At 37.8% G+C, this 13,043-nt stretch overlaps 1 protein-coding gene and 1 pseudogene across 1 annotated transcript in view; one reads left to right on the forward strand and one right to left on the reverse strand.

Moving 5' to 3' along the window:
• DRC1 (dynein regulatory complex subunit 1 homolog (Chlamydomonas)) overlaps positions 1–13,043 on the reverse strand; it is a 130,280-nt gene that overhangs the window by 108,265 nt on the left and 8,972 nt on the right. The window lies entirely within an intron of this gene.
• LOC102872080 lies at positions 9,146–10,253 on the forward strand (annotated as a pseudogene).

A 13,043-nucleotide genomic window follows, 5' to 3' on the forward strand; every position in this document is an offset into this window, starting at 1 on the left:
CTCCATCTAATAACTTATATATGAAGCTTTCCATGGCTTCTGTGATTTCAAACACATCAGCTGATGGTAGTTCCTTATGTTGGGATCAGTGTCTCTGAAGTATAGTCGCAATATTTATTGTACAGAAAACCGAAATTACACAGATATCCCATACATACTAGAAGAATGGAGGTTATTGTAAATTTTTAAAATTGTACAAGTCCTAGAAACTGTGAACAAACTCAAACCCCACAAAAAAAAAAAAAAAGAAAAAACCTCAAGACATCACTCCTCCAAAAAAAGTGATCAAAACACAGGGTCACTCACTTTTCTCTTCTAGCAGAGGAAAGGCTCATGGAATTTTCTGACAGGAAATTCAGAAGAATGATGATCAAGTGATTTCACAGGACAGAAGAAAAAAAATAGAAGAATTGAAGGAAACCAAAAGCAAAATTTTATAAGAATTTTAAAAATCAATACAAGACAAAAAGATAAAATCAATTCAATATTAGAAACACAAGAAACTATATTCCAGAATAATAAAACCAACATTTTAGGTGTCAGCATGGTGGAGGGCCAGTAGAGTAGAACTGAGGAACTGGAACACAGAATCAATGAAACTGAAGACAATGCCTCAGTACTGATTTGTTAGAGCAAAAAAGCAGAAACAAGAAAGAAGAAAAATTTAAAAAGTCAAGAATTGTGTGGGATACCATGAAGAGGAATAACATATGCATAATTGCAATTCCAGAATAGGAATAAGCAAAAAAAGACAGTGAGAAAATTGTGGAAGAGTTATTAGAAGTTAACAGGTTATAAAAAATGAGAAAATATATATCCAAGAAGCTGAGAAAACTCTAAATAGGATTGCTGTTGTTGTTGTTGATTGACTTCAAGTCAAGCACAACTCACAGAGACCCTGTAAACAAAAGGCCTGAAGCTCCTCTACAACTATCAACATTTATCAAAGTTCAAAGAGTTTCCAGAGGCACGTTGTTTAGGAAGTGGATGCCACTCCCGCTTCCCAAATAGGATAGACCCCCAAAAGAAAAACACCAAGGCATATTATAGTCAAATTCTCCAAAATCAAAGACAGAGAATCTTGAAAGCAACTAGAGAAAAATACAGTATGTACAAAGGAAAGCAAATAAGATAATAAGCTCCAATTTCTCAGCACAAGCATGTGAACATGAAGACAATGGAAAAGTATCTACAAAACTCTGAGGGGGGTAACAAGCACCGATTAAGAATCCTGTACCCAGCAAAACTCTCTATCAACAACTAAAAAGAAGTTAAGTCATTCTCAGAAAAGCAGAAACTACGAGAGCTCATGGAAACAAGACCAACTTTGCAGCAACACTAATGGAAGACCTTCATACCGGGACAGCACAGTAAAGTAGATGGATTATATTAACCAGCAACAACACACACAATAAGTCTCCAACAAAATGACGGCAATAAAACTTTCCTTTCAATAATCACACTGAATGTGAATGGTTTTAACACATCAGTTAAGAGAAAAAGAGTGACAGATTGGATTAAAAAAAACAATGCTCATCAATATGCTGCCTACAAGAGATATACCTAAGAAACAAAGATAAAGACTAAAAATCAAAGGGTTGGTGAAATTACCAAGTAAATTGCAACCAAATAAAAGTAGGAGCACCAGTATTAATCTCTAATAAAAGACACTTCAGGGTAGAAATGAATGTAAGTGACAAAGAAGGGCACTATGTAATACTTAAAAGGGTCAATAGAGGGAAAAAAACATAATCTTAATTAATATTTATGCACCAAAGGATAGAGCTACAAAACAAATATCAAAAGAGTTGAAGAAAGAAATAGACAATACCACAATGGTAGTAGGGAACTTCAACACACCACTGTCAAGGAAAGGTAGGAGGACTAGAAAGTAACTCAACAAAGATGCAGAAGAATTCATTTAAACAATCAACCAACTCGCCCTCATAGACATGTACAAGGTAATGCGCCCAAAGTTCAGTATATATTCTTCTCTAGCATGCAAGAAATATTTTTCAGAACAAATCATATGTTAAGTCACAAGGCCAGCATCAATCAATGAAACACTACAAAGAATTTCCTCAGAACACAATGCTATAAAATTAGAAATCAACACAAGAGGACAAAGGATAAAAAAGCCATGCATGTGGCAGCTAAATCACTACTGGACCACAGAAAAACATGAGAATAAAAATATAACATACCAAAATCTCTAGGTTTCAGCAAAGGCAGTACTCAGAGATCAATGAGTAGCAATAAGCAAGCCAACATCTCCAACAGAAACAGAAAAAGAACAGCAAGAAAACACCACAACCTCTACAAGAAAGGAAATTATCAAAATAAAGGCAGAAATAAATAGAACAGAAAATAGGGAAACAATTGAAACTACTAGACCAGGAGTTGGTTCTTTGAAAGAGTCAATAAAAACTAACAAAGAAAAGGAAAGAAAAGACAAAAATAACTTGAATAAGGAAAAAAATGAGTGGCATTACAACAGAACCAAGCAAAATATAAAGTATAATAAGAGAATACTATGAAAAGCTCTAACAAATTTGAAAACCTAGAGGAAATGGACAAATTCTTGAACACTCACAACTTATCCTAACTTAAATGGACTGAAGTAGAACACTTGAATAAACACATCACTAAAAGCAGAAATTGAGCAGGTCATAAAAAAAGACTCAGTCCCAACAATTAAAAAAAAAAAAAAAAGCCCAGGGCTGGACGGTTTTACCAGCAAATTTTACCAAGCATTCAAAGAAGAACTGTCACTAATCCTACTTAAATTCTTTCAGAGCATAGAAAAAGAAAGAACTCTTCCATTATCATTCTTTGAAGCAAGCATAACCATGACATCAAAGCCAGGTAAAGACACTACCCAAAAAGAAAACTACAGAACAATATTTCTCATAAACATAGACAAAAATCCTTAACAAAATCCTAGACAATGGAATCCAATAGCATATCTAAAGAATACATCATAACCAAGTGGGATTCATAACAGGCATGCAAAGATGATGGCTCAACACAAGGAAAATAATAAAGGTAATCTATCACACTAATAACATAAAGGACAAGAACAACATGACTTGACAAGTACTGCATGAATTGAAGCAGAAAAAGTTTTTTACAAAATCTAACAATCTTTCCTGCTCAGAATACTCAACAAAATAGTAAGAGAGAGAAATTGCCTCAACACAAGTAAAAGCATCTACTCTAAATCAATAGCCATCATCATCCTCAATGGAGAGAGATTAAAGGCATTTCCCCATAGTAGGAGTGCCCACTAGCACCACTCCTACCCAATATTTTATTAAAAGGCCTAGCAAGACCAATTAGGCAAAAGAAGGAAGTAAGAGGCATCCAAATTGGCAAAGAAGAAGTAAAACGATCTCTATATGCAGATGATATGATAGTGTACACAGAAAATCCTTAAAACTCTTGCAGAGTAGACCAATTCATTAACACAGCAGGATACAAGTTCAATAAACAAAAATCAGCCAGATTTCTCTATAATAGCAAAGGGAATACTGAAAAGGAAGTAAGAAAAACAATTACAATTATCAAACATAAGATTAAATATTTAGGGAAATCTCTAACTAGTAAAAAGACCTATATAAATAACACAAAAGACCTATATAAATAAAATACATAACACTACTATAAGAAGCAAGATATCAATGGTAGAATATACTCTTTCATGGATGTTGTTCTTCTTATGTGCCATTGAATCACTTGCATCATGTACGTTATTACTATGTAAGTTATTACTACGTACATTAACTCTAAAAGCTGCCCTATTCGGAGCCAATATCATTATCTCTGGCAAACTTAATCCCATTGCTCCAGTCACAGTCAATCCATCACATCCTTGCCTTCCTCTCCTGTGCTGTCCTTCCACCCTTCTAAATATAATGTCCCTCTCCAAGGACTGGTCCCTCCTGGCCATAAGCTCAAAGTATGTGAGATGGAGACTCAAAATCCTTGCCTCAAAAGAGTCAACTGGTTTCATCCTCTCCAGGACAGACCTGTTTGTTCTCCTGGCAGTCCACGGTATACTCAAAACTCTTCGCCAACATCACAACTCAAAAGCATCAATCTTTTTTCTATCATCTTTAGCCACTGTACAGTTCTCTGATGCATAGCAAGTAATTGTGAAGACCATGGCCCGGATTAGGCACTCCCTGGTCTCCAGACTGACATGGAAGCTCTTCAGTACTCTACAGAGGTCCCTAACAGCTGACTTTCCCAATTCTATTTGTCTTTTGATTTTCTGACTGCTGGTGCCAAGAATGTTAATTGTGGAAGTTAACGTTACCAATAATCTCAATCTTTTCTCTGTCCATCATGAAGCTGCCAATTGACTCAGTGGTGAGAATCTTTGTTTTCCTGATATTGAGCTTCAATCCATTATTGAAGACACCCGTCCTTGACCTTCTGCAGTTAACGCCTCATGTCCTCTTCAGTTTCAGCAAGCAAGATTGTGTCATCTGCATAACACAGTTTTCATGGATAGGAAGACTCAATATTGTGAATATGATAATTTTACCAAAAGCAGTCAAAATTCAGTGCAATCCCAATAAAGATACTAACACCATATTTCAAGGAAATGGAAAAGGCCATTATCCAATTCTATTTGAAAAGGAAGCAGATCTCAAAGAAAGAAAGCACTACTGAAAACATTCCCTGACCTCAAAATCTACTTCGTACAGCCAAAGTAAGCAAACCAGCACGGTACTGCTACATAGACAGACACATATAGACTAATGGAACATAATTGAGAACCCAAAGATCAATCCATTTACCTATGGTCGAATGATCTTTTTTTTTCTATAATTATATTTTATTAATTTTCATAAACATTTACAGAGAATTTGGGTTTCCATTCATTCATTGTTGCACTATCGAATGATCTTTGACAAGCAGGTGAAATCTGTTAGGTTGGGAAATGACAGCCCCTTCAACAAATGATGCTGGCAAAATTGGACATTCATTTGCAGAAAAAGGAAGCAATATCCATAACTCATACCACACACAAAAGCAACTCAAAGTGGATCAGGGTTGGTTTTAGGAATAAAACTAAAAACTATAAAGACCATCAGAGGGAAAAATAGGAAGAAATCTAGAAGCCCTAATTCATTACATGAATAGACTCTAAAAACATAACCATAAATACACAACTAGGAGAGAATAAAATAGATAAAAGAGATGTTTTAAAAATCAGACCTTGGTTTTCTTAAGCCCTGCCAACCAACCAGGAGCAAGCAGGTCAGCGGGGAATTTGACTGAGTTTTCTTAATTAAGCCCCGCAGGACTCAGAACCCAGCTGGAGTGAGGGTTGCTGGGCAAGAGTCACTGGGCGAGAGTCACTGGAGGAGGGCCACTGGGTAAAGGCCAGAAACCGGAATTTGAGTAAGGACCCTACATGAAAACACACTGAGACAGCTGAAATCTAAGTGAGGTCCTCGCGTGTGCCCACCCTGCCCCTGGGCTTGCCCCGCCCCTGTGCCTGCCTTGCTCCTTCCCCACGCTCACTCTCACTGTTCACCCCACCCCTATTTGGCTCCATACTCATGCCTACACATCCAGTAAACTAACTTGCCTTTAATCCGGAGCACCTTGATCTGACTTAGCTACAAGAGGCTGCTCTCTCCGGCCCTGAACCTTCTCTTGAGTCAGAAGTTCAGAACACAGGCACAGTAGCTGCCACACCATTTTTTAAAGCAGTGTCTTCAGATCAAGAACCTACCATCACCTCAGGTATGAGAAACTTTACCATAGCAATGTCACAAAAGAAGCAGGCAATCCTACACCCTAGACATGTGCAAAGCAAGATGTCACCCCAGAAGGTGAAAAAATGTCAATGGATTTCCTGAAGCCAGAAAGTCTGATGGAACTTTCTGAGACAGAATTTAAAAGAACAGTGATTGAATATTTTCAATGGGTAAAAGACAGTCTTGAAGAATTATAGGACACTGCAAGCAAAAACCAGGAGGAGCTTAAAAGAACAATGCAGATAAAACAAACAAGGCATTAGTGGCACTGGAAAAAAAAAAAGAAACCACGATCCAAAATATGAACGCTAATGTTTCAGATGCTGTCAACATGATGGAGGGACACATGAACAGAGTTGAAGAGCTGGAACACACAACCAGTGAAATAGAAGGTAGAATTGTCACCACTGATCTGCTAGAGCAAAAAGCAGAATCAAAAAGAAAGGAAAAAGAAGGAAAACTAAGAATAATGTGGGACACCATCAAAAGAAATAACATGTGTATCATCAGAATCCCAGAAGAGGAAGAAGCAATTAAAGGCACCCCCCCCCAAAAAAGTACCAAGACGTATTTCAGATTTGCCAGAAGATAAGGAGAGAATTCTGAAAGGAGAGAGGGAGAAATAAAGAGTAATCTTTAAGGGAGAGCAGATAAAATTAAGTGCCAATTTAAAAAATAAATAAAAAAATTAAGTGCCGATTTCTCAGCAGAAACCATGCAAGTAAGAAGATAGTGGAACAACATATATCCGATACTCAAAGAACAGAACTGTCAAGCCATTGAAATTGTCCATCAAATATGAAGGAGAGATCAAAGAACTCAAGAAGTCCTAATCTACAGCATATACAGTCTTCCAAGCATCCTGAAAAATCTACAACCAGGAAAGAATAAAATAGATGAATGGGACCTTCTAAAAATCAAATCCCTAAGCACATTGAAAAACTTCTCCAACAGGGTAAAAGGGAAGCCTCTGACTGGGAAAAAATATTTGGAATGACATATCAGATAAGGGACTTATATTTAAAATTTATAAAACACTCAAGCACCACAACCCAACTGAAAAATGGGCACAGGATATCAACAGACATTTCATCAGAGATGACACTCAGATGGTGAACAAACACATGAAGAAATGTTCAAAATTCTTAGCCCTAAGAGAAATGCAAATCAAAATGACTATGAGATATCATCTCATCCCAGTAAGAATAGCAAAATTTAACAGAACAGCAAACCACAAATGCTGGTGAGGTTGTGGAGAAACTGAAACCCTATTCATGACTGGTGGCAGTGTAAAATGGTGCAATCACTATGGAAGGCAGTATGGCTCTTTCTCAAAAAGTTGGAAATTGAAATACCATTTGACTCGGCAATTCTACTACTGGCAATACACCCTAAAGAAACCGTAACTGCTACCCAAGCAGATATATGCACATTCATGTTTATTACGGCTATGTTCACAATAGCAAAGAGTTGGAAATAAACCAAATGCCCATCAACAAATGAATGGATAGAGAATCTGTGGCATATTCACACAATGGAATACTATGCTGCATTGAAAAGCAAGAAACTCATAAATTATTATACAAAATGGATGACCCTAGAGGACATTATGCTAAGTGAAGTGTCTCTATCACAGAGGGACAAATGCTGCATACTCCTACTCTCGTAAAGCAGGACTGACATTGGGATTAGGGGAAGATTGAGAAAAGAAGGAATATATAATGTACACTGCATTGAAACAGATGAGGGGAACTGTTTAAAAGGGATATGTGATTGGGTATTGCTGTCATGACAGGAGTCGAGAATGAAGGCTGCATAGTGGAGTGGACTTGGACTTGGGAGTGGACTGTATAACAATGAAAGAATTTTTCTTTTACTTTTCAAAGAGAAAAGGGAATTGGGCAGGGAAAAGTGGGCAGGGAGAAAAGTGCAACAATGAATGAATGGAAATCCAAAATCTCTGTAAACTTTCGTTAAAATTAATTTTCAAAATTTAAAGAAAAATCAGGGAGCTCTGGCGACCTAGTGGCAAGAAGCTGCACTGCAATCCCAGAGGTATGCGGTTCGAATCCACCAGACACTCTGCTGGCGAAGGAGGGACAATCTCCTCTTGTACAGTCAGATCTGATTTGATGATACACACAAAAAATAATAAAATAAAATTTTTAAAAGTTTAAAATAAAAATCAAATCCTTGTTTTCATTTAAAAACTTCTCCAATAGTATAAAGAAAACCTATAGACTGGGAAAAATAATCAGAAACAACATATATTACAAAGGACTCATATCTAAAATTTTAGAGTACTCCAGAACTTCAATAAGTAAAATATAATAAAGTTAACCACAAAATGGGAAGAATATATTAAAATGCTTTCTCAAAGAAAATATTCAGATGTCCAACAATCACAAAGAAATGCTCAAAATCTCTAGCTACTGTTTTTGTTAGGGTCTGTTGAGTCGAGTATGATTCATACAGTGAATATGACTGTTTTAAAAAAAAAATAGTATTTTAAGCAGCCACCAGGAGAAAGTCGGTGTCTAGCTGCACTGCGCACCAGCATCACCAAGCACAAATACAAAGTTTAGAAGAGGCAGATGTAACAAGAAAAAAAAAAAAAGAAGAGGCAGATGTAGGCAGGAAAGATTCCCATCAGCTACGCAAGACCTGAGACGGTGCTGCATAGAGGTACCAGCTCTGAACCTTTTGCCCCACCCAATATAGAGAGAATACAGCAGCCAGGGGAAGCTGGTCCTGGTCTCCAGCTGCACTTTGTACCAGCACCACCAAGGCCAATCACAAACTTTAGAAGAGGTGTGTGTACAGGCAGAAGATATTCAGACCTGGCAACAGGAGATTGAACAGGCTTTGTAGATGTGCCTGACCTGCCCACATCCCCACCCGCCACCTCAAACAGAGAGAGTGCAGCTGTCAGGAGGAAACTCATCTCGGTCTACACTGCAAACCACAAAGGACAATTACAAACTTTAGAAGTGCCGGGCAGCACTTAGGGAAGATTCCTGCAAGACTGCACTGCCGACCACAGAGAAGATGAAGGACTTTAGAAAAAGCAAGATTTCTTACTGCGCAGGATCAGGAAGGACTCCTGGTATAGTAAGCTGCCCTCCTCCAAAAAGGGAACACTTTAAGTCTGAAAATAATCAGTAAGATCATAAAGATAAAGAACTGTCAACAACCTACAATGACATAATAGAAACATACCAAGAAAAACTTCACATAATGTCAAGAAACATTATGAAAAGAAACATTGTGAAAAAACAAAATAAGTCCTCTCATTAAAAAGTAAAGCCTACCTTTCTGGCAGAGAACGCTGCCGAGGAAGCATCGCAAAATTGTTTATTCCCACCACCACCATGTCGAAGTCAGAGTCTCCTAAAGAGCCTGAACAGCTGCAGAAGCTATTCATTGGAGAGCTGAGTTTCTAGTTGATGGATGAAAGTCTGAGGAGCCATTTTGCACAATGGGGGACGCTCACGGACTGTGTGGTAATGAGAGATCCAAGTACCAAGTGCTCCAGAGGCTCTGGCTTTGTCACATACTCAACTATGGAAGAGGTGGATGCAACCATGAATGCAAGGCACCACAAGGTGGATGGAAGGGTGGTGGAACCCAAGAGGGCTGTCTCCAGAGAAGATTCTCAAAGACCAAGTGCCCACTTAACTGTGAAAAAAGATCTTTGTTGGTGGAATTAAAGAAGACACTGAAGAACATCACTTAAGAGATTATTTTGAGCAGTACGGAAAAATTGAAGTGATTGAAATCATGACTGACCGAGGCAGTGGCAAGAAAAGGGGCTTTGCTTTTTTAACTTTTGATGACCATGATTCTGTATATAAAATCATTATTATTCAGAAATATCATACTGTGAATGGTCACAACTGTGAAGTGAGGAAAGCCCTGTCAAAGCAAGAGATGGCCAGTGACTCTTCTAGTCAGAGCATTCGAAGTGGTTCTGGAAACTTTGGTGGTGGCCATGGAGGTGGTTTTGGTGGGAATGACAACTTTGGTGGAGGAGGAAACTTCAGTGGACAAGGTGGCTTTAGTGGCAGTCGTGGCGGTGGAGGATATAGAGGCAGTGGAGATGGTTATAATGGATTTGGTAACGATGGTGGTTATGGAGGAGGCAGTCCTGATTACTCTGGAGGAAGCAGAGGCTATGGAAATGGTGGACAGGGTTATGGAAACCAGGGCAGTGGCTATGGCGGGAGTGGCAGCTATAACAATGGAGGCGGCTTTGGCGGTGGTAGTGGAAGCATCTTTGGAGGTGGTGGAAACTACGATGATTTTGGCAATTACAACAACCAATCTTCAAATTTTGGACCCATGAAGGGGGGAAATTTTGGCGGCAGAAGCTCTGGCCCTTATGGTGGTGGTGGTCAATATTTTGCCAAACCATGAAACGAAGGTGGTTATGATGGTTCAAGTAGCAGCAGCAGCTATGGCAGTGGCAGACGGTTTTAGTAACTGCCAGGAAACAAAGCTTAGCAGGAGAGGAGAGCCAGAGAAGTGACAGGGAAGCTACAGGTTATAACAGATTTGTGAACTCAGCCAAGCACAGTGGCGGCAGGGCTTAGCTGCTACAAAGAAGACATGTTTTAGACAATACTCATGTGTATGGGCAAAAAACTCAAGGACTGTATTTGTGACTAATTGTATAACAGGTTATTTTAGTTTCTGTTCTGTGGAAAGTGTAAAGCATTCCGAAAACAAGGGTTTAAATGTAAATATTTTTTTTGCACCCATGCTGTTGATTGCTAAATGTAATAGTCTGATCATGACACTGAATAAATGTCTTTAAAAAAAAAAGCAAAGCCTATTCCAGGCTAAATCAATATCCTTGAGACAGGGAGGCAGAAGAAATATATTGACATGGAAGCATATGAACAGCAACTGAAAAAGGTACAAATGATGGAAGAAATAATGGAAGCCATAAATAGAGTGAATACCCCAGAGACAGAGAACTAGAAGAAATAAACTGATGTGGAGTTTTATGAACACTTACAATGGAAGTGATAAGACAGAAAACTGGAAGCCATAAATAAATTGAATACTCCAGAAACAGGGAGCCAGAAAAAATATATCAATACAGAAGACCATGAACAACTACTGAAGAAATTGCAGAAGATGCAAGAGTTTAAACTACAGATAAAGAAGTACACACACACAAAAAAAAGAAGTACAAGAACTTAAAAAATCATCACAGGACAGAAAGGGTATAGCCCACAAAGTACTGGAAATAATAGATATGCATGAAACTGCAATCCAGAATGTTAAGACTGAAATGTTAGACATTTCCAACATGATAAAGGGACAGAAACACAGAAGAGAAGAGATGGAACACAGAGTTAGTGAGCTTGAAAGCAAGACCCTCAATGGAAACATACTAGAAGAAAATACAGAGAGGACACAGGGGAAAAAAATGAAGAAAACATTAGAATCATGTGAGATAACATCAAAAGGAACAACATATGTATAATCAGAATTCCAGAACACGAAGGGGGCAGGGAAAGCACTATGAAAATTGTGGAAGAATCACAAGAAGAAAACTTCCTAGGTATTATGAAGAATGAAGAAATCCACATTCAAGAAGCTCAGCAAACCCCAAAATGACTAGGCCACAAAAGAAAAACATTATGACATATCACAGTCAAATTCTCCAATTTGACTCCAATGAAACATAAGAATAGTAAAAGCAGTAAGAGAAAAACAAAGTCACCCACAAAGGAGAACCAATTAGACTGAATGCTAATTTCTCAGCAGAAACTATGTGAGTTAGGAAACAATGTGATGACATATGCAGAAGGTTGAAAGAAAACAATTGTCAGCTGAGGATCCTGTACTCAGCAAAGCAGTCCATCAAATATGAAGGAGAAATTAGGTCCTTTGCAGAAAAGAAGAAACTTAAGGAACTTGTGAAAACAAGATCAACTTTACAAGAAATTCTAAGGGAAGTCCTTCACACAGAGACACCAAAGGAAAGAGGATCCTAACCAGAAACAATAGAAAAAGAAACACAGCAAAACTGCAGTGAGAAATGCTGGTAATGTGAATGGATTAAATGCATCAACTAAAAGGAAAAGAGTAACAAATTTGATTAAATGATCAAAACAAATCAATATGTTGCTTACCAGGGACACATCAAAGAAATGAGGGAAAAGACTTAAAATCAAAGGCTGGAAAAAGATATATCAAGCAAATGGCATCCACAAAAAAGTAGGACTGGCAATACTAATCTCTGATAAAATAGACTTCAGGATGAAAACCACTATAAAAGATAAGGAAGGGCACTATATAATGATTAAAAGCACAATAGATCAAGAAGACATAGCCTTGGTCAACATCCACACACCAAATGGTAGACCTGCAAATACAATAAAACAATGGTTAACAGATTTGAAGAAAGAAATGGACAGCACCACAATAGTGGCAGGAGACTTCAACACACCACTGTCACCAAAGGATAGGCCAGCTCAAAAGAAACGTAACAAAGATGCAAAAAATCTACACCATACAATTAGTCAACTTGACCATGTGGATCTATTCAACTGACCCAACTAAAAGTCAATTTACTTTCTTCTCAGTTACATATAGTACATTCTCCAGAACTGATCATATATTAGGACACATACAAGCCTCAACAAATTAAAAAACACTGGAATCAGACAAAGTATCTTGAGACCACAATGCTGTAACACTAGAAATTAATGACAAGAGGGTAAATATTATAAAATCATCCACATGAAATCTACTTGTTATTATTCACAATAGCAAGACAATGAAAACACCCCAAATGTCCATCTACAAACTAATTGAAAAATTGTGGTACATTTACATGATGGAATACTATGCAGCACTCAGGGGTAATGATTTAGAAAAATACTATATAACATGTCAGAGGCTAGAGAGCATTATACTGAGTGAAGTAACTCACTCTCCCAAGGACAAACACTGTCTAAGACCATTATTGTAAAATAAAAAGATAATCGGTAAGATGTGTATAAAAGTCCAAAGAGGGAAAGGGAGCTAAAGGTAGGGAAGCGAGAAAACCAAGGGAACAAAGAATGTGGTTAGTGAAGGGAGGAAATGAAGGAATTATGAAAGATCCAGAGGGGACCTGAAAGACAGGGTAATAGTGGGCATAGATCAAAAATGATTTTATAAAACACAATGTATGAAAATGACTATATGAAACAAAATGTGAAAGAAAGAATGTGTGAGACACACTGTATGTGAATGAAAAACAATGTACAT

Source organism: Elephantulus edwardii, unplaced genomic scaffold, assembly GCF_000299155.1.
Source record: "Elephantulus edwardii isolate Elephantulus edwardi_28Jun2011 unplaced genomic scaffold, EleEdw1.0 scaffold00009, whole genome shotgun sequence".
In the NCBI taxonomy this organism is placed as follows: domain Eukaryota; kingdom Metazoa; phylum Chordata; class Mammalia; order Macroscelidea; family Macroscelididae; genus Elephantulus; species Elephantulus edwardii.